At 39.2% G+C, this 21,079-nt stretch overlaps 2 non-coding genes across 2 annotated transcripts; both read left to right on the top strand.

Moving 5' to 3' along the window:
• The first annotated feature begins 12,471 nt into the window (after positions 1–12,471).
• On the top strand, positions 12,472–12,577 carry LOC112082346. The gene has a single exon (XR_002897011.1). It is a non-coding gene; the product is annotated as a small nucleolar RNA R71 (small nucleolar RNA).
• Positions 12,578–20,637: 8,060 nt separating this feature from the next.
• LOC112082348 lies at positions 20,638–20,743 on the top strand. Its single transcript, XR_002897012.1, has one exon. It is a non-coding gene; the product is annotated as a small nucleolar RNA R71 (small nucleolar RNA).
• Positions 20,744–21,079: the final 336 nt, after the last annotated feature.

Genomic DNA, 21,079 nt, shown 5'->3' on the forward strand with positions numbered 1-21,079 from the left:
AGATATTTTTTCAAAAACGCAATGAATACTTAGCCCTTTGAGTAGACTATAGTTTACAAATCAAATTTTCAAATCACCATACATCACCAAAAAAGACGAAAACACTACAAAACCATATACAGATTTATTCTAAACACTAAAGACAATGTAACGATATCATTCATAATATTCATAATATAAATAAGACATAATCATTCATAACATTCATAATATAAATAAGATATAATGCAGTATGCATAGAGTCAAACCGAAATAGTGGATTAAACAACAACCGATATCACTTAATAAGTATCATAATATCATATTTTTACAAACATTAAAAAGAAAGATAAGGAATTGACATTCCATCGATGGTGCATTAGTTAAGGCGGTATCGCCTAAAAAAGAAAAAAAAATTGATATGTTAGATCAATATATCTAAAATCAACTAACAAAATATGTCAATAAAGAAAAAATAAATTTAATACTTACTTAGCCCTAAAATCGTCAATCTCGTCATCAACAGGATTACACAGGAAATCAGAGCAAGGAGGATAAGAGCACAGGACAACCGAATCCTTACCAACACCTATCATTAATTTTACGAATCAGAATTAGAAGAATGCAAGATTAGCTATTCTAAAATCCTAAAAAAAGGAATAAAAACCTACCTTGACCATTAGTCATCTTCCAAAACCTCAGCACAAACACCACTGATTCACTTTGATTACGCTGATAAACACTATGCAGATTCTTAGCCAAATTCCCACGGGCGATACATGGCAATACACAATCTCTCCTAATTGATTAAAATAGAACAAAAAAGGTTCATCCAGTTTAGATGTCATAAAACCAAAACGATACATTGTTTTTTTTTTTTTTTGCATAAACAAACGACATATGAATATAAACTCATAGATCTTACCCTGCATCAAGAAGTTCGAATCGAACATATGTTGCATTATCCTCATAAGCATCGCTGTTGATCTCACGGAGATCACCCATCTTCAACACGGTTCCCATTACATCTATATCGGATACAAAAAAGTGATATTAACAAAACGATATATTATACTAAAATTGTCACAAAACTAATAGGTGATTACCAATATTACCAATTAAAAACCCAAAATCTAATCCGCGAGTCACGATATCAAAGAAGAGGCGCAAGTGTAGATTATGGGTTACTGGAGAGATAGGAATCACGACCGGATGTGATCCAACAATAAACCGGTGCCTGTTTACGGTTATGCAAATCGAACCACTGGCCTTCTTAACAACGAATCGACGAACCCTAAACCAGTAACCTTGTTTAAGTACAGGTCCATGCAGAGGGATTTCATCGGGCATGACAGTTGCGGCGATACGATGACCCTAAGATCGATTTCGTATAAGATCAAGTGTAAAAATCCAAAAGAAAAGTTGCTTTTAAAAACAACCCTCTGAAATATATAAAGAAATAACAACTATATAATAAATACCTGATCGTCAGCGAAAATCATCTCAATTGTATCACCAAAGAAATTTACATTCTTCCAGAGTCGAACAACTTGCACACGAACTTCACTGTCGGTGGTGTAATAATCTAACCTAGAGATATCAACAACATCAGACATTTTTTTTTCTCTGTCAAGAACACAAAAGGAAAAGTAAAAAAAAGAAGTAAAGAGAACACATATATATACGCGTTACATTCTAGACAGTTATTTCTTTTTTCAACCTAATAAATTTATGAAAACATACAACATTGAATATGTATTATTAAAATAAAGATTAATTTATTTATATGTTTTATTTTAAATGACAACAATTGTCCGTCAAAGGCGTCTTTTCATCCGTTAATATATTTTTTCGAGACATTAGCAGCATGCAATATGAGAGAATAAAATCTAATTGCATCTGGCGTACTAAGCATACACGCAAGCGAGATACGCGAGCATACCGAGTCAAAAATAATCAAAAAAATATAATAGTTTCTGCAGTATACAATCATCACATCAAGCTAGTGCATGCCACAAAATTCTTCTGCTTAATCAATTAAAACTATCGACAAAATACAGAATCGTAGATACGCAAGAAATACAGATATCTTGAAGATAATTTTCCAACATTATGAATTCTCTGAATAACAAACATATAAAACGATTGTATTAAATGGAATCTTAAAAGTAAACTACAAATGAAAAAACTTATATATATGATAAGCGTATAAAAAGTTTGACTGTATATATTGATGATTATGTCATGTATTTATCATTACATATAACATAATTAATTAAAAAAATTATTTTGATTGATTGTTAAATTATTTTTTTCATATATAAAATTATCACGTATATCATCGATGGAACAAAACCCAATTCAAATCATGACAATACAACGCCAATAAAAAATATCTCAAGTTTTATTTAAACAAATTTATAACACCAACGAAAAATAAAAATAAATAAATAGTCTAAGTAATAAATCCTTAATAAAGAAACATAAAAATACGAAATCAAGACCCAGTGAATCATATAACGACGTTATACGATCAACATTATGTTTTTTTTTCCTTTCCTTGTTGGTCTAGATGATAAATTAGAACCTCCACTGATATCAGCATTCGTCCTTTTTGAGACTGGAGTAGATGGCGAGATAGGAGAACTTTCAGATTCTTCTATAGAACTTGACAAAGAAATTGGTGCCTACAAACAGTAATATTATCTCAGACAAATAAAGTATAGACTGAAAATCTCATTAATTAATAGATCAAAACTCATACCCGTGAATAGATCTGATCACGGAAGATTTCAAATAAACGATCCTCTGTCGTAAACTTGTCAATAACAAATGAAGTTTTAATCTTGTTGATATTATCATCAGACACTGATATTCTGAAAAGAAACTCCTTGCCAGATAACTCTCTTAAAGTAGTCGGGAGAGCAGATGAATCATCCTTCACCATTAAAAAAAAAAAATTTAAAATTTAAAATACTACAAATACACGTTAACAAAAGTACAAAACTATATAAAACATACCCCATCTAACTCTTCGTAAACTTCTTCAGCTGTCTTCTTAAGTAACCTTTGAGCATATTGATCAAAAAGAAGAAAGACTGCCAAACCACCATTGCCATCGGTGACATTCAACATAAGAAAAAAGCTACAAACAACAAAAGAAATCAGTTCTCATTATACAATACTCTAAAAATATCATCAATATAAATTTAATATGTTATTCTTACTATATAAAAACATAAGAATGTTTACCAAGCAGTGACATCTGAAACATTTTTCAAACAGTTCACACATTTCCACAAAGGAGGGCCAGTATCACTGGTCTTCTGTGGAATCGGATAAACCTTTTAATTGCAAGTTTTGCATGCAATGAAATACCAACTATTACTATTTCCTATCGAAGTCACACTAACCGATGTCACGTACTTGCCAACCTACAAATCACAATTACATCCTGAATATATCAGAAACATAACAAATTAATAAATTAAATAAAAAAAAGTTACAACAAAAAAAAAGATAAAACAAAAAGATATACTCTGCTGGCATTGTGAACACCATCTAACGTTCTCCTATAGATATTATCACCAACAAAAATCCTCCATCAAAACCTCATCGACTGGTGTAAGTATATATCTATCATTTGGCAACCTAGAACAAACGAATTAACAATTGTGAAATTTACGCTAGATGTTTTGTACAATTAACCCAATATATTTAAATATTAAAAGGGACATACTCTTATCGAAATCTAGTTGCGTATGTTGTAACTGGATCCATCAAGATGAGAGTCGTATTGAATGTTCGAAACACTAACATCACCTATATAAAAAATCACTAATTGAATATTAACAAATAACAACATTAAGAAAACTAAGTCAAAAATGCACCACGATACTCTTTGATGCAAGCAAGTCTGATCAAAATCAAAACAACTGATGCAGAGTTACGCTTAACATAATCAGACACTTGTTTCATTAAACACCCCAGAGAGTACACTGTAGCTGTAGATCACTGATACATAAAAAGACTAACATCAAACATAATATTCATATAAGCAAGAAAAAAACAACCCATCAGTCACAACAATAAGGTATATAAGCGAAATAATGGGGGATTATTAAAACGTTAAAAACCATGAACTGACCTTGTATCTCTGAGAGATATTTTGAGTCGAAAACGTCAATTTCCTTGAGCCACAACATTCTCAACATGACCAACACGAATGATCTGACCAATTATATCTAAAAAACCAAGATTTATATGTAATACATATATATATATATATATATATATATAAACAAAAGAATTAGATACAAATAAAACAAAGGTAATAAAGTATAAAATAACTGAACATACCAATCAAATAACTAGTATCAAGATCTTTTGATAAAATTTCGGGGAAACTCTTTAAAAATTTATCAGGAACCTCAGTTGGGAAGTCTTTGCACTTTTCAACAATAGTTGTAGCATAAAAGACGATCTTGTAAAACGAATGACCGCTTCGAAAGTCACTATTATAGTCAACAACCTTAAAAGTGTTTATAGTTATTGCTTGTCCTTCAACCAAATCCTTACGAAAAGTCTTGACAAATTCTTTCTCAACAGAAGCATGAATCCTATCACCCTGATAAATAACATAAAAAAAAAATGAACCCTAACATTTATCACATAGCTATCTGAAATTGGATTGAGATCACGAATGAGAACCGAAATCGACGACTTTCTTTTAAAAATCGACATCGAACAAAGACCAAGGAAGTAGTAAGACAATGAAGAAAGTTGTAGGTAACTCAATAGAATATGTATGTAAATATATAGTATAAGAACCGCCATAACATAAAATAATTAGGTTATAAAATTTAATATTTTAAAGATTATAGATAAAGGAAACTCATTGAATATACACCTTTAAAATGGAATAATTTAGGATAACACTAAAAATTATAAGAAGAATATTTCCAAATACCTAAAGTAGTTATATATAATTTTAAAATTATAGACAATGTAGTATAAAAGGAATATATATATATGATGTCGTGTCAACTGCGTGGGGGAACAAGTTTTACCCTTAACAAAACAAATGGAAGCCGCAAGTGCACAGCTAATCAGTTGTAGTATTTAGGAATCGAATCCACAGAGATTTGTGTGCCTGGTATTCTTCTACGGTTTTTAACTTTATGTCTAGACTAGATTGGTTTTAAAGGTTGGTTATTTGTCACGAATTAAACTAAAACAAAAGAAAGCAAATAAATCTATCCTAGAAAGCAAGTAGAAAAATCGAATGGAAAGCAAGTAAAGCAAGTAAATATCAAAGTAAGGCAATTGAAATGCAGATCTAAATAAGCAAATAAAAATCGATTGGTTTGTAAACTATGGCTAAAAACGCTGAGCTTTCGGGAACTCTAAGGGATCATAATCGGTTTTGACACTAGGGTAGATAGATTGGGATTGACGGATATCGATATATAGGGTTCTAGAGCTAGAGTACGGCGGTATGACTATGTCATTGTCGTGATCATAACCAACTGTTTCTCGCAACCCTGACCAGTAGGTTTCCACTCTGGCCCTGGAAGGGAGAGAACGCAGGAGCTGCACAAGACTCGTCAATACTCACGATCTCACCGCAGGTAGGTTTCCACTCCTACGGAAAAATCGCCTGTTTCATTCTAGGGCTGATACTTAATGAAAACTTTCGCAACACTAACTATCTAGATCAGATACTAGGTGATCAATCAAGCATACATGCAATAAGAACAAGAATAAATAGAGAACAGGTCGATATCCCAGATCTATTAACCTAGATGTCTTAATTGATTATGAGAGCCCCTTTCGGGAACCCTAAGCCCAACTTGGGATCTACTCAGACATGGCTGAGGTCGACATCATCATTGGTTTTAATAAAAGTAATGAAAAACAGTAAAGAAAAGAGATGAAGAAAGCTTATCTATTGAAGAACTCGGACTTGAACAATCTTCTACAAAAATCGCATAAAAACGGCTAAAGGAAAAAGGGTTTCTGTAAAGTATGAAGGGTGGTGTCTAAAAACGACCTAAATGACAAGTATTTATAGTCTTCAATACTCCATGGTCTCTAGGGTTCCGGAATTGAGGCTGAGAATGACTTTGGGCTTCAAAAATATGGGCTTTAGTTCGGAGCTTGATGGCCGCGGTCGGGAGTGACGTGACCGCGGGGATTATGTGGTTGGCCGCGGTCGGGAGGCTTCTGACCGCAGGAAATGGGCTGTTGGCCGCGGTCGCGTGACTTGATGGCCGTCCTCGAGTGGCTCCGGGGCTAATGGAATATCTTGAGATCAACCGTTGGAATGTCTCCTAACCAAGTGCATTTGAAATCTGGTTGATTCTTCTATAAGTTGTCCAATTTTGAGGGTGATCAGACGGTGAGAAGGTCTTCGTCTCTCCATGAGAGTTCTGACGGTCTGCATTTATCCAAAAGAGTCTTTTTGTTCCAATTTGTGCCTCTTTATCCAAAATTACCTGAAAAGTCTTTTAAAATCCGAAAACATAGAAATCCTTTGAGAACCTTTGGAAATGGAGTAAAAACACCTGTAAAAGATATTAAAGTGATCCATAAAACTGGTCAAAATCCGGTGTTATCAACTCTCCCAGACTTAGTCTTTTGTTTGTCCTCAAACAAAACAAAGGCTAAATCTCGGCGAGAGGTTTGAAAATGCATGAACTAAACAAAATCCCAGAGACCAAACTTCTAGACCAATATCAATCAGTATGCATCAATCGGGAATAGCATAGAAAATTCTCACTAGCAATACAGGCATAACTAGTCCGTTAATCCGTCATGCTGAAATCTATGCACTAAGATCTAACTTCCAGTCAACTAGCTCTTAACAATTCATTAGAAATCTCGATGGTTCTCATCAAAGAAAGTCTAGGCAAGGCAATCTAGGCTAGGTGTCAAAAGGGTTATTCTAGGGGTGAGGCTTAAAGTGTTTACGGGTTACCTGAAGATCTGGAGGATGCAGGATATTATGAAAAACCGCAAGAGAGAGTGAAGCTGTTGGTATCCACAATTTTAAGTCACTTTCTTCTTGCCATAGATTCCTGGTCTTCTTCCTCAGGTTCTCTCCTAACTCCCCCAGACTTAGATTTTTGTAAATCTTTCAAAACCATAGCTCCTTAAACGAATAGTGGTTGCTTATTGCTCCACAAATTTCGACAATCTAGGACTCGTTATGCTTTTTGTTTCCCTCTCTCTTTTCATTCGTTTTTTTTTGAAGAAGAAGAGAGGGAACACCTTTAGATATAGAGTCTTAGAGAGCACGAAATTACGAGTTAATATATGTCTTGTAAAGCTTTATGAGGTTTCTGATACTCTTCCTTCCCAATTCCATTCAGTCTCCTTTGTGAGTGACTGAAAACTGCATCGCTCCTCTTCTCTCCGACGTTTTTGCACATATCTGCTGATATAAACTAAAGAGAGAATGCATGAGGATTGAAAACAAGGGTTTTGGATTTAGGGTATGGTACCAGATAAAGATAAACTGGTCATCTAGGACGACAAAGAGTGGTAAAAGTGAGGGTAAAAGACGTCCTAGATGTGTATGTCGATGCCTGCCTAAAATCAATGATGAGAAAATTAGATATCAATATTAAGGTCAAATAAAATGAGCTAGTGTATCCTGTCAGAAAGAATCTCCATGAATAGAAGTCCTCTGGTGGGAGTTCGTAGTGCAAGTACTCTAGCTACCGCCTAGTCTAGTGCTAACCACAAATGAGCTATCATGCAAAGTGTAGAAGTGTGCAGGTCTAAATCATCATAGTTTTGCGTCAAACATTCCTGAAAAATACTTAATGTCGAATAGGTTACATATTAAAATTTAAAAAGTACTTGAAATTTAAAAGCAAAAGCAAGAAAATGATTAGTACGGATAGACATCCTCCCCCAGACTTAAATCACACTGTCCCCAGTGTGAAAAAGTTGGTGAGAAGATGGTGAATAAAAGCGAAATAAAATAAGATAACAGAAAAGAAAATGATGATAGAACCGTGATGGTAGTGAAGTGCTGATCAATCACTCATCCTCCAATGTGTCTGCTGCGAACTGGTGCTGCTCCTGTAGGAAGGTGACAACGCGCTCAAAGCGTCGTCCCTGTCTCTCAACTCTGCGTTCCAGATCAGAATGTGTGTGCGATGATGTAGATGATGAGGTGTGGCCGGTCGAAACAGATGGCTGAAAGTGAGCACGGGCCGCAGCTGCATCGCGTTCTGCCTTGGCCACTATGTATTGGCCAATGGTGAATGGTAGACGAGGTACAGATGGCAGAAAAGCATCGGATTCCGGAGTCCATCGCAGATGTCCTCCGTTACACAATCGCGGGACCGATGGTGAAGGCAAGCTGACTCGGTGCTCCTCAGTGACAGTGCAATACTTGTAACCAAACCTGTCTGGATCGAAAGCGGCACGAGAGATAGTGTGATCACGAGAGAGATAAAGTAGGTCATACCAGACATCGGGAAGTGGATCATCAGATGAAAAATCGAATCCTACAGCCTGTAGTATCGCTGTAATAGCACTCCCGTAAGCTGGAGTAGCGTCCTCGCAACCATGTAAATCATGCTTCACCTTTACCATGTTCTGTGCTATGATCCAGGCAAAGCAGGCAACTCGTGGGTCGTCCATAAACGGCATCTGAAGTGTGATGAGCTCGGTCTTCAAAACACATCCCATGTTGGCTCTAGAGAAAATCGTGTGTGCTAAGAGTTTGTGCACAACTCTCACTGCAGGATGAGTAAGAAGGGCTGACTTGGATCTCCCGCTATCATAGACTCCATGACCCATCTCTCTCCACAAGTTAAGATCGGGTTCATCTTCAAGGTAAATGCCATCGGTGTATGGAAGCTTAAGAGCTTTGCAAAGTTCAGAAATGGTGAGCGAGTAAGGCTGTCCGCGGATAGAGAATGACAGGATGCCATCTGATGCTCTGGGGTTCCTCCCCTTCGTGTGGTGGAGTGTAATAGTTGCTAAGAACTCGCGGACTAGCTCAGGATAAGTCGGAAGGTTCAGCTCCATGTAGGGTCTCAGCTTAAGTGCATCGATGTACCAGATCACATCCTCTCTGATTCCAAGCATCTCAAGTGTATGATAATCAATGCAAGGCGTGGGTTTGATGTTTCAGCTTCTTGAAACGTCTTGCATAGTCCACTCTCGGGTTTATCTCCCTGCCAATGTATCGAATCTGTAGTGGCTCAGGAGCTGCTCGTGTTTCTCTTGAGTGCTGGAGCAATCTCATCACATAGTTTCTTCTTCTCGGTCTGGCTTGGTTTAGCATGTACTCTCCTAGAGTAGCATCATCGGGAATGTCCTCAGAGCTGTCACCAGTGCGACGGCTTCTTCGAGATCTGGTTTGTTCCATTTTTCTGCAAAACGAATTGATTCTTGGAAAAAAAGTGAATATGGATGCTGATTTTAACACATTAAGATCAGTAACACTAATACTAGTATTAATTAAAACCATGAGCAAGCAGAATTGACATTAAATCAAAGAAATCGAGTAGTTCATGACTAGATTCGGATTTTTGATGTTCTCAACATAGAAATCTTCTAAAAATCAGTTTTAATGGGCAATTTCCATGTCAAACCTATAGGTTACCTAATACTAATCACTAATCACACAAGACTTAATCAGATTCATCAATTTTGCTGTTCCAAATTCGATTTTTATAAAGCATGTAGAATCCAAATTTCAAAAATCTCAATTTCTCTTAAGCTAGGTGTTAAAATCGATTTTTAGATAACCTAAAAGAATAATCTATTGTTCTTAAGCTATTTCCACCATCAATAAACCAAGATTTGGGCTTTTAAGAAAATCATAAAATCAAGTAAAAATGGCGAGTTTGAGGTTCATACCTTGCTGGAAAGAGAGATTTGATGACAGAATTGAAATCAGCTTTGAAAAAGAGTGAGGTTTGGGCCAAGAATCTCTTAAAAAGATCAAGAATTGAAAAATGTGTTCTATCTCCTAAATCTCTAAGTCTTCTGGAAGAGAAGAGAAAAAGGAGTTTTGATCCAAAAAGTGTGTTTCTTTTCTTTAAAAAGCGTTTTTGTGGCAAAAAACGGAAAATTTCCGGGAATTTTTAAGTTTACGGGAACTTACCTTTCTTGTCTTGCACGCAAGGAAAGTTTAAAACTTACGGAGAATCTTAACGGGATTTACCGGGAATACTTCAGGAAACACCGGGAATCACCAGGTAACACCGGGAAACACTAGGCAACACCGAGAAACACCGGAAATCACCAGGTAACACCGGGAATCACCGGGAAACATCGGGAAACACCACGTAACACCGGGAAACACCGGGAATCACCGGGTAACACCGGGAAACACCAGGTAACACCGGGTAGCTTTTGAAAAGCGGCGGAAATCCGAGTTCCTGTCTCAACGACCAACGGCCGCGGTCAGGAGACGCGCGACCGCGGTGATTGAGGGCTCGGCCGCGGTCACATTCACGGTGCCGCGGTCGATACACCCTTGGCCGCGGGGCGGTGGGTCGCGACCGCGACTCCTTCTCCTGCGGTCTTTGTCCATCTTTCTGGTCTTTGCTGGGCCGAGCAGCTAAAAACCTACCCTTTTCTTCTTTGTTTTTCTAATTTTCTGAATTTTTTGTGTTTTTGTTTTATAAAATACCTGAAACTAAAAAGAAAAAGAAAGCATAAATTGTAAAATGGAAAAAGGAAACTAAAAGAAAGAGTACCTAAATGGGTTGCCTCCCATTAAGCGCTTTTGTTTTAAGTTGTTAGCTCGACGTAGGCATGAAGAATCAGGCTGATTTGAATGGCACTCCACTTGATGTGTCCTTATCATTTCCGGTCGCTGGAGGTTTTACTTCTTCTCCCTGAGGAGCCGTCTTCTTTCCTTTACTCTTCTTTCGGACTTTAACATTGTTTAAAACCCTTTTTGTGTTTTCGATCAGCTCCTAGATTTGGTCCTCACTAGTTTCTGTTGCATCCGGTGGAATGATGATCTTGATCTTTGCAAAAGCTTTCGGCTTCTCCTTTTCTTTCTCTTTTGGCCTGTTCCTTTGCTTGGAAAATCGTTTAGGATAGTCGGGTAGTACCTTCTGCGATCCACATTGAGGAAAACAGCATGCCGGTTTGCGTGATCGATTACTGCTCCTATGGTAGCTAGGAATGGTCTCCTGAAAACGAGTGGCCTCTCCTTGTCTTTATCCATCTCCAAGACTTGGAAATCTGCTGGAACAATCTTGTCTCCCACTAGAACTTGTAGATCATGAATCGCCCCTTCAGTATCTTTTTGAGACGAATCTCCAAAAATAACCTTAACCGTCGATGTCCTTAATTAAGGTTTTTATGCCCAATTTTTCGGCAAATGTCTTTGACATGATGTTGACATTGGCTCCGGAATCGCACAGGCAGTCTGTAAACTTGATTCCTGAAATGAAACATTGGAAAACAAAACGTCCCGGATCGTCGGCTTTTGTAAGCCTTTGAAACGGTGATCGTTCAGGTACCTTAAATGGTGGCTGCTTGGCATCGCCATCCTTGTACAGTGGTACAAAGATTGGGGTTTCTTCTTTCTTTCCATCGGTCCTGGCCTCTTCTTCAGGCAATGTGGTTATGGCGTTGCAAAACCTCTTAGGGTTATCTTCAACTCTTCCTGGAAGAACTCCACTTTGCCTCTTCATAGAGTCGGCTGTTTGGGCGACTTGCACGTCTAGCTTTTTGACGTGCGAAGATAAAGCTTCAAAGTTCCCGTTCAGATCATTGTACATGCAGTCAACTTTCACGTTCACGTCTTTAGATGCTTTTTCGTTCGTCATAACGAGCTGTTGGATGGACTGTTCAAGTCTACCGATCTGTGAAGCTAGCTGGTTTGTCGTGACTCCTTGCTGTTGTACAAATTGATTGTTAAAACCCGTACCTTGGTAGTTATAAGGCTGTCGCGGTTGATAAGCTCCTGTTCCTCCGAAGTTTCCACCTTGGAACTTGCTTTGGAAGGACTTTTGCTGTGGTGGGTAGTACTGATCTTGAGGATTCTCCACATTTGGATTGCGGTAAGAGAGATTGTTGTACTTTGCATTCCGGAAGTTGTTGTTGAAGCCATTAATGAAGCGATTTTGATATGGTACTTGTGCTCCTACACAGTTCACATCTTCTTCTTGAAAGGCTTGATTAATGTGATCAACATCACTAGGTCCTTCATCTTCTGCGCCATTGTTGGTATCACAAGCATGGATTGGGCGATTGTTGCTCTTCAGAATCTGGCTCATCATGTTCTTTATCTCGGTTATCTCCTTGTTGTCTGTTCCGGTTTGCTTCGTTGATCGATCGTACTCAGGACAATCATTGTTATTGGCCTGAGCCAAATTTTTGATGAGGGCTCTTCCTTGGGCTATCGTCTTTTGTCCAAAATCTCCATTGCTAGCTGTATCAAGTGAAAGTTTGTATTTTGGTTGCAAACCTCGGTAAAATGTGCTCAGCAGGCTTGATCCAGGAAATCCATGGTGAGGGCAATCACGTTCATACTCCTTAAAACGTTCCCAGGCTTCATAGAAAGATTCAGTCGGCCCTTGTTGAAAGCTTGAGATCTTTGTTCCCAACTGATTCGACCTTGACTTAGTATAGAAGTGATTCAGGAAAGCAGTTTTACAATCTTCCCAATTAGTAATCGATCCTGCAGGCAAAGATTTCAACCAACGGTGAGCTTTGTCTGCTAATGAAAAAGGGAACAGCTTACACTTTAAATAGTCTGGTGGAACTTGGTTTGTTCTCATCATGCTGCAGATTTCTTCAAAGAGCTCGATATTGTCCATTGGGTGTTCAGAAGGAACTCCATGGAATTGGTTTTGTTTCACCAATGAGATGATTTGAGGCGTGACTTCAAACTCATTCCGGTTCGGAAATGGAACTTGAATTGCAGATCGGTTTTGAAAATTTTGAGTAGGTGCATCAAAATCAGCTATGTGATGGTTTCTGGCTTGTCTTCGATGTTGATTTGCTTGCTGAACAGGGCGGTTAACGCGTCCATTCGGCTGCATTCCTTGGTGGTCACCATCGGCTGCATTAATAGGTGCATCAAGGTCTTCACGTTCTTCTCTCTCGCGGTTCTGGTGGTTTCTTGGAGGAACCTCATCCTCCTCTCCATCTTGTCGAGCATGATCACCTCCTCTGTGATCATTCTCTTCATTTTCTCCATGTTCGGACCCGTCTTGGTCCATATTTAAAGCTCGGTTAATAGGATCTCCAGGCTGGTCGTCGTTGGCCATTCCTTGCGTTCGTCTAAGTCTTCGAAGTTCTCTTTCGTGTCTGTCTATCTCGTCTAGAATTGGAATGTTTTCTACAGGTCTGCGCCTGGTATTCATGCAATTCAGAGAAAAACAAAAGAAGGGAAAGATAATTCAACAAAACTTTAATAAAGAACTAGAGATCAGGTGTCTAGAACAGAAGTTAAAACAAGAAAAATAGCAAAAGGCAGTGAAACAAATCCCCAGCAACGGCGCCAAAAACTTGATGTCGTGTCAACTGCGTGAGGGAACAAGTTTTACCCTTAACAAAACAAATGATATTTGTGTGCCTGGTATTCTTCTATGGTTTTTAACTTTATGTCTAGACTAGATTGGTTTTAAAGGTTGGTTGTTTGTCACAAATTAAACTAAAACAAAAGAAAGAAAATAAATCTATCCTAGAAAGCAAGTAGAAAAATCGAATGGAAAGCAAGTAAAGCAAGTAAATATCGAACTAAGGCAATTGAAATGCAGATCTAAATAAGCAAATAAAAATCGATTGGTTTGTAAACTATGGCTAAAAACGCTGAGCTTTCGGGAACTCTAAGGGATCATAATCGGTTTTAACACTAGGGTAGATAGATTGGGATTGACGGATATCGATATATAGGGTTCTAGAGCTAGAGTACGGCGGTATGACTACGTCACTGTCGTGATCATAACCAACTGTTTCTCGCAACCCTGACCAGTAGGTTTCCACTCTGGCCCTGGAAGGGAGAGAACGCAAGAGCTGCACAAGACTCGTCAATACTCACGATCTCGCCGCAGGTAGGTTTCCACTCCTACGGAAAAATCGCCTGTTTCATTCTAGGGCTGATACTTAATGAAAACTTTTGCAACACTAACTATCTAGATCAGATACTAGGTGATCAATCAAGCATACATGCAATAAGAACAAGAATAAACAGAGAACAGGTCGAAATCCCAGATCTATTAACCTAGATGTCTTAATCGATTATGAGAGCTCCTTTCGGGAACCCTAAGCCCAACTCGGGATCTACTCAGACATGGATGAGGTCGACATCATCATTGGTTTTAATAAAAATAATGAAAAACAGTAAAGAAAAGAGATGAAGAAAGTTTCTCTATTGAAGAACTCGGACTTGAACAATCTTCTACAAAAATCGCATAAAAACGGCTAAAGGAAAAAGGGTTTCTGTAAAGTATGAAGGGTGGTGTCTAAAAACGACCTAAATGACAAGTATTTATAGTCTTCAATACTCCATGGTCTCTAGGGTTCCGGAATTGAGGCTGAGAATGACTTTGGGCTTCAAAAATATGGGCTTTAGTTCGGAGCTTGATGGCCGCGGTCGGGAGTGACGTGACCGCGGGGATTATGTGGTTGGCCGCGGTCGGGAGGCTTCTGACCGCAGGAAATGGGCTGTTGGCCGCGGTCGCATGACTTGCTGGCTGTCTTCGAGTGGCTCCGGGGCTAATGGAATATCTTGAGATCCAACCGTTGGAATGTCTCCAAACCAAGTGCATTTGAAATCTGGTTGATTCTTCTATAAGTTGTCCAATTTTGAGGGTGATCAGACGGTGAGAAAGGTCTTCGTCTCTCCATGAGAGTTCTGACGGTCTGCGTTTATCCAAAAGAGTCTTTTTGTTCCAATTTGTGCCTCTTTATCCAAAATTACCTGAAAAGTCTTTTAAAATCCGAAAACATAGAAATCCATTGAAAACCTTTGGAAATGGAGTAAAAACACCTGTAAAAGATATTAAAGTGATCCATAAAACTGGTCAAAATCCGGTGTTATCAACTCCCCCAGACTTAGTCTTTTGTTTGTCCTCAAATAAAACAAAGGCTAAATCTCGGCGAGAGGTTTGAAAACGCAGGAACTAAACAAAATCCCAGAGACCAAACTTTTAGACCAATATCAATCAGTATGCATCAATCGGGAATAGCATAAAAAATTCTCACTAGCAAGACATGCATAACTAGTCCGTTAATCCGTCATGCGGAAATCTATGCACTAAGATCTAACTTCCAGTCAACTAGCTCTTAACAATTCATTAGAAATCTCGATGGTTCTCATCAAAGAAAGTCTAGGCAAGGCAATCTAGGCTAGGTGTCAAAAGGGTTATTCTAGGGGTGAGGCTTAAAGTGTTTACGGGTTACCTGAAGATCTGGAGGATGCAGGAAATTATGAAAAACCGCAAGAGAGAGTGAAGCTGTTGGTATCCACAATTTTAAGTCACTTTCTTCTTGCCATAGATTCCTGGTCTTCTTCCTCAGGTTCTCTCCTAACTCCCCCAGACTTAGATTTTTGTAAATCTTTCAAAACCATAGCTCCTTAAACGAATAGTGGTTGCTTATTGTTCCACAAATTTCGACAATCTAGGACTCGTTATGCTTTTTGTTTCCCTCTCTCTTTTCATTCGTTTTTTTTTTTAAGAAGAAGAGAGGGAACACCTTTAGATATAGAATCTTAGAGAGCACGAAATTACGAGTTAATATATGTCTTGTAAAGCTTTATGAGGTTTCTGATACTCTTCCTTCCCAATTCCATTCAGTCTCCTTTGTGAGTGACTGAAAACTGCATCGCTCCTCTTCTCTCCGACGTTTTTGCACATATCTGCTGATATAAATTAAAGAGAGAATGCATGAGGACTGAAAACAAGGGTTTTGGATTTAGGGTATGGTACCAGATAAAGATAAACTGGTCATCTAGGACGACAAAGAGTGGTAAAAGTGAGGGTAAAAGACGTCCTAGATGTGTATGTCGATGCCTGCCTAAAATCAATGATGAGAAAATTAGATATCAATATTAAGGTCAAATAAAATGAGCTAGTATATCCTGTCAGAAAGAATCTCCATGAATAGAAGTCCTCTGGTGGGAGTTCGTAGTGCAAGTACTCTAGCTACCGCCTAGTCTAGTGCTAACCACAAATGAGCTATCATGCAAAGTGTAGAAATGTGCAGGTCTAAATCATCATAGTTTTGCGTCAAACATTCCTGAAAAATACTTAATGTCGAATAGGTTAAATATTAAAATTTAAAAAGTACTTGAAATTTAAAAGCAAAAGCAAGAAAATGATTAGTACGGATAGACATCCTTCCCCAGACTTAAATCACACTGTCCCCAGTGTGAAAAGGTTGGTGAGAAGATGGTGAATAAAAGCGAAATAAAATAAGATAACAGAAAAGAAAATGATGATAGAACCGTGATGGTAGTGAAGTGCTGATACTTCACTCATCCTCCAATGTGTCTGCTGCGAACTGGTGCTGCTCCTGTAGGAAGGTGACAACACGCTCAAAGCGCCGTCCCTGTCTCTCAACTCTGCGCTCCAGATCAGAATGTGTGTGCGATGATGTAGATGATGAGGTGTGGCCGGTCGAAACAGATGGCTGAAAGTGAGCACGGGCCGCAGCTGCATCGCGTTTTGCCTTGGCCACTATGTATTGGCCAATGGTGAATGGTAGACGAGGTACAGATGGCAGAAAAGCATCGGATTCCGGAGTCCATCGCGGACGTCCTCCGTTACACAATCTCGGGACCGATGGTGAAGGCAAGCTGACTCGGTGCTCCTCAGTGACAGTGCAATACTTGTAACCAAACCTGTCTGGATCGAAAGCGGCACGAGAGATAGTGTGATCGCGAGAGAGATAAAGTAGGTCATACCAGACATCGGGAAGTGGATCATCAGATGAAAAATCGAATCCTACAGCCTGTAGTATCGCTGTAATAGCACTCCCGTAAGCTGGAGTAGCGTCCTTGCAACCATGTAAATCATGCTTCACCTTTACCATGTTCTGTGCTATGATCCAGGCAAAGCAGGCAAGTTGTGGGTCGTCCATAAACGGCATCTGAAGTGTGATGAGCTCGGTCTTCAAAACACATCCCATGTTGGCTCTAGAGAAAATCGTGTGTGCTAAGAGTTTGTGCACAACTCTCACTGCAGGATGAGTAAGAAGGGCTGACTTGGATCTCCCGCTATCATAGACTCCATGACCCATCTCTCTCCACAAGTTAAGATCGGGTTCATCTTCAAGGTAAATGCCATCGGTGTATGGAAGCTTAAGAGCTTTGCAAAGTTCAGAAATGGTGAGCGAGTAAGGCTGTCCGCGGATAGAGAATGACAGGATGCCATCTGATGCTCTGGGGTTCCTCCTCTTCGTGTGGTGGAGTGTAATAGTTGCTAAGAACTCGCGGACTAGCTCAGGATAAGTCGGAAGATTCAGCTCCATGTAGGGTCTCAGCTTAAGTGCATCGATGTCCTCAGAGCTGTCACCAGTGCGACGGCTTCTTCGAGATCTGGTTTGTTCCATTTTTCTGCAAAACGAATTGATTCTTAGAAAAAAAGTGAATATGGATGCTGATTTTAACACATTAAGATCAGTAACACTAATACTAGTATTAATTAAAACCATGAGCAAGCAGAATTGACATTAAATCAAAGAAATCGAGTAGTTCATGACTAGATTCGGATTTTTGATGTTCTCAACATAGAAATCTTCTAAAAATCAGTTTTAATGGGCAATTTCCATGTCAAACCTATAGGTTACCTAATACTAATCACTAATCACACAAGACTTAATCAGATTCATCAATTTTGCTGTTCCAAATTCGATTTTTATAAAGCCTGTAGAATCCAAATTTCAAAAATCTCAATTTCTCTTAAGCTAGGTGTTAAAATCGATTTTTAGATAACATAAAAGAATAATCTATTGTTCTTAAGCTATTTCCACCATCAATAAACCAAGATTTGGGCTTTTAAGAAAACCCTAAGTTCTAAAATCAAGTAAAAATGGCGAGTTTGAGGTTCATACCTTGCTGGAAAGAGAGATTTGATGACAGAATTGAAATCAGCTTTGAAAAAGAGTGAGGTTTGGGCCAAGAATCTCTTAAAAAGATCAAGAATTGAAAAATGTGTTCTATCTCCTAAATCTCCAAGTCTTTTGGAAGAGAAGAGAAAAAGGAGTTTTGATCCAAAAAGTGTGTTTCTTTTCTTTAAAAAGCGTTTTTGTGGCAAAAACGGAAAATTTTTGGGAATTTTTAAGTTTACGGGAACTTACCTTTCTTGTCTTGCACGCAAGGAAAGTTTAAAACTTACGGAGAATCTTAACGGGATTTACCGGGAATACTTCAGGCAACACCGCGAATCACCAGGTAACACCGGGAAACACTAGGCAACACCGGGAAACACCGGAAATCACCAGGTAACACCGGGAATCACCGGGAAACATCGGGAAACACCACGTAACACCGGGAAACACCGGGAATCACCGGGTAACACCGGGAAACACCAGGTAACACCGGGTAGCTTTTGAAAAGCGGCGGAAATCCGAGTTCCTGTCTCAACGACCAACGGCCGCGGTCAGGAGACGCGCGACCGCGGTGATTGAGGGCTCGGCCGCGGTCACATTCACGGTGCCGCGGTCGATACACCCTTGGTCGCGGGGCGGTGGGTCGCGACCGCGGCTCCTTCTCCTGTGGTCTTTGTCCATCTTTCTGGTCTTTGCTGGGCCGAGCAGCTAAAAACCTACCCTTTTCTTCTTTTTTTTTCTAATTTTCTGAATTTTTTGTGTTTTTGTTTTATAAAATACCTGAAACTAAAAAGAAAAAGAAAGCATAAATTGTAAAATGGAAAAAGGAAACTAAAAGAAAGAGTACCTAAATGGGTTGCCTCCCATTAAGCGTTTTTGTTTTAAGTTGTTAGCTCGACGTAGGCATGAAGAATCAGGCTGATTTGAATGGCACTCCTCTTGATGTTCCCTTATCATTTCCGGTCGCTGGAGGTTTTACTTCTTCTCCCTGAGGAGCCGTCTTCTTTCCTTTACTCTTCTTTCGGACTTTAACATTGTTTAAAACCTTTTTTGTGTTTTCGATTAGCTCCTGGATTTGGTCCTCACTAGTTTCTGTTGCATCCGGTGGAATGATGATCTTGATCTTTGCAAAAGCTTTCGGCTTCTCCTTTTCTTTCTCTTTTGGCATGTTCCCTTTGCTTGGAAAATCGTTTAGGATAGTCGGGTAGTACCTTCTGCGATCCACATTGAGGAAAACAGCATGCCGGTTTGCGTGATCGATTACTGCTCCTACGGTAGCTAGGAATGGTCTCCTGAAAACAAGTGGCCTCTCCTTGTCTTTATCCATCTCCAGGACTTGGAAATCTGCTGGAACAATCTTGTCTCCCACTAGAACTTGTAGATCATGAATCGCCCCTTCAGTATCTTTTTGAGACGAAACTCCAAAAGTAACCTTAACCGTCGATGTCCTTAATTAAGGTTTTTATGCCCAATTTTTCGGCAAATGTCTTTGACATGATGTTAACATTGGCTTTGGAATCGCACAGGCAGTCTGTAAACTTGATTCCTGAAATGAAACATTGGAAAACAAAACGTCCCGGATCGTCGGCTTTTGTAAGCCTTTGAAACGGTGATCGTTCAGGTACCTTAAATGGTGGCTGCTTGGCATCGCCATCCTTGTACAGTGGTACAAAGATTGGGGTTTCTTCTTTCTTTCCATCGGTCCTGGCCTCTTCTTCAGGCAATGTGGTTATGGCGTTGCAAAACCTCTTAGGGTTATCTTCAACTCTTCCTGGAAGAACTCCACTTTGCCTCTTCATAGAGTCGGCTGTTTGGGCGACTTGCACGTCTAGCTTTTTGACGTGCGAAGATAAAGCTTCAAAGTTCCCGTTCAGATCATTGTACATGCAGTCAACTTTCACGTTCACGTCTTTAGATGCTTTTTCGTTCGTCATAACGAGCTGTTGGATGGACTGTTCAAGTCTACCGATCTGTGAAGCTAGCTGGTTTGTCGTGACTCCTTGCTGTTGTACAAATTGATTGTTAAAACCCGTACCTTGGTAGTTATAAGGCTGTCGCGGTTGATAAGCTCCTGTTCCTCCGAAGTTTCCACCTTGGAACTTGTTTTGGAAGGACTTTTGCTGTGGTGGGTAGTACTGATCTTGAGGATTCTCCACATTTGGATTGCGGTAAGAGAGATTGTTGTAATTTGCATTCCGGAAGCTGTTGTTGAAGCCATTAATGAAGCGATTTTGATATGGTACTAGTGCTCCTACATAGTTCACATCTTCTTCTTGAAAGGCTTGATTAATGTGATCAACATCACTAGGTCCTTCATCTTCTGCACCATTGTTGGTCTCACAAGCATGGATTGGGCGATTGTTGCTCTTCAGAATCTGGCTCATCAAGTTCTTTATCTCGGTTATCTCCTTGTTGTCTGTTCCGGATTGCTTCGTTGATCGATCGTACTCAGGACAATCATTGTTATTGGCCTGAGCCAAATTTTCGATGAGGGCTCTTCCTTGGGCTATCGTCTTTTGTCCAAAATCTCCATTGCTAGCTGTATCAAGTGAAAGTTTGTATTTTGGTTGCAAACCTTGGTAAAATGTGCTCAGCAGGCTTGATCCAGGAAATCCATGGTGAGGGCAATCACGTTCATACTCCTTAAAACGTTCCCAGGCTTCATAGAAAGATTCAGTCGGCCCTTGTTGAAAGCTTGAGATCTTTGTTCCCAACTGATTCGACCTTGACTTAGTATAGAAGTGATTCAGGAAAGCAGTTTTACACTCTTCCCAATTAGTAATCGATCCTGCAGGCAAAGATTTCAACCAACGGTGAGCTTTGTCTGCTAGTGAAAAAGGGAACAGCTTACACTTTAAATAGTCTGGTGGAACTTGGTTTGTTCTCATCATGCTGCAATGAAAACTTTTGCAACACTAACTATCTAGATCAGATACTAGGTGATCAATCAAGCATACATGCAGTAAGAACAAGAATAAACAGAGAACAGGTCGAAATCCCAGATCTATTAACCTAGATGTCTTAATCGATTATGAGAGCCCCTTTCGGGAAC

The sequence above is a fragment of the Eutrema salsugineum genome, unplaced genomic scaffold (assembly GCF_000478725.1).
Source record: "Eutrema salsugineum unplaced genomic scaffold, Eutsalg1_0 scaffold_8, whole genome shotgun sequence".
In the NCBI taxonomy this organism is placed as follows: Eukaryota; Viridiplantae; Streptophyta; class Magnoliopsida; order Brassicales; family Brassicaceae; genus Eutrema; species Eutrema salsugineum.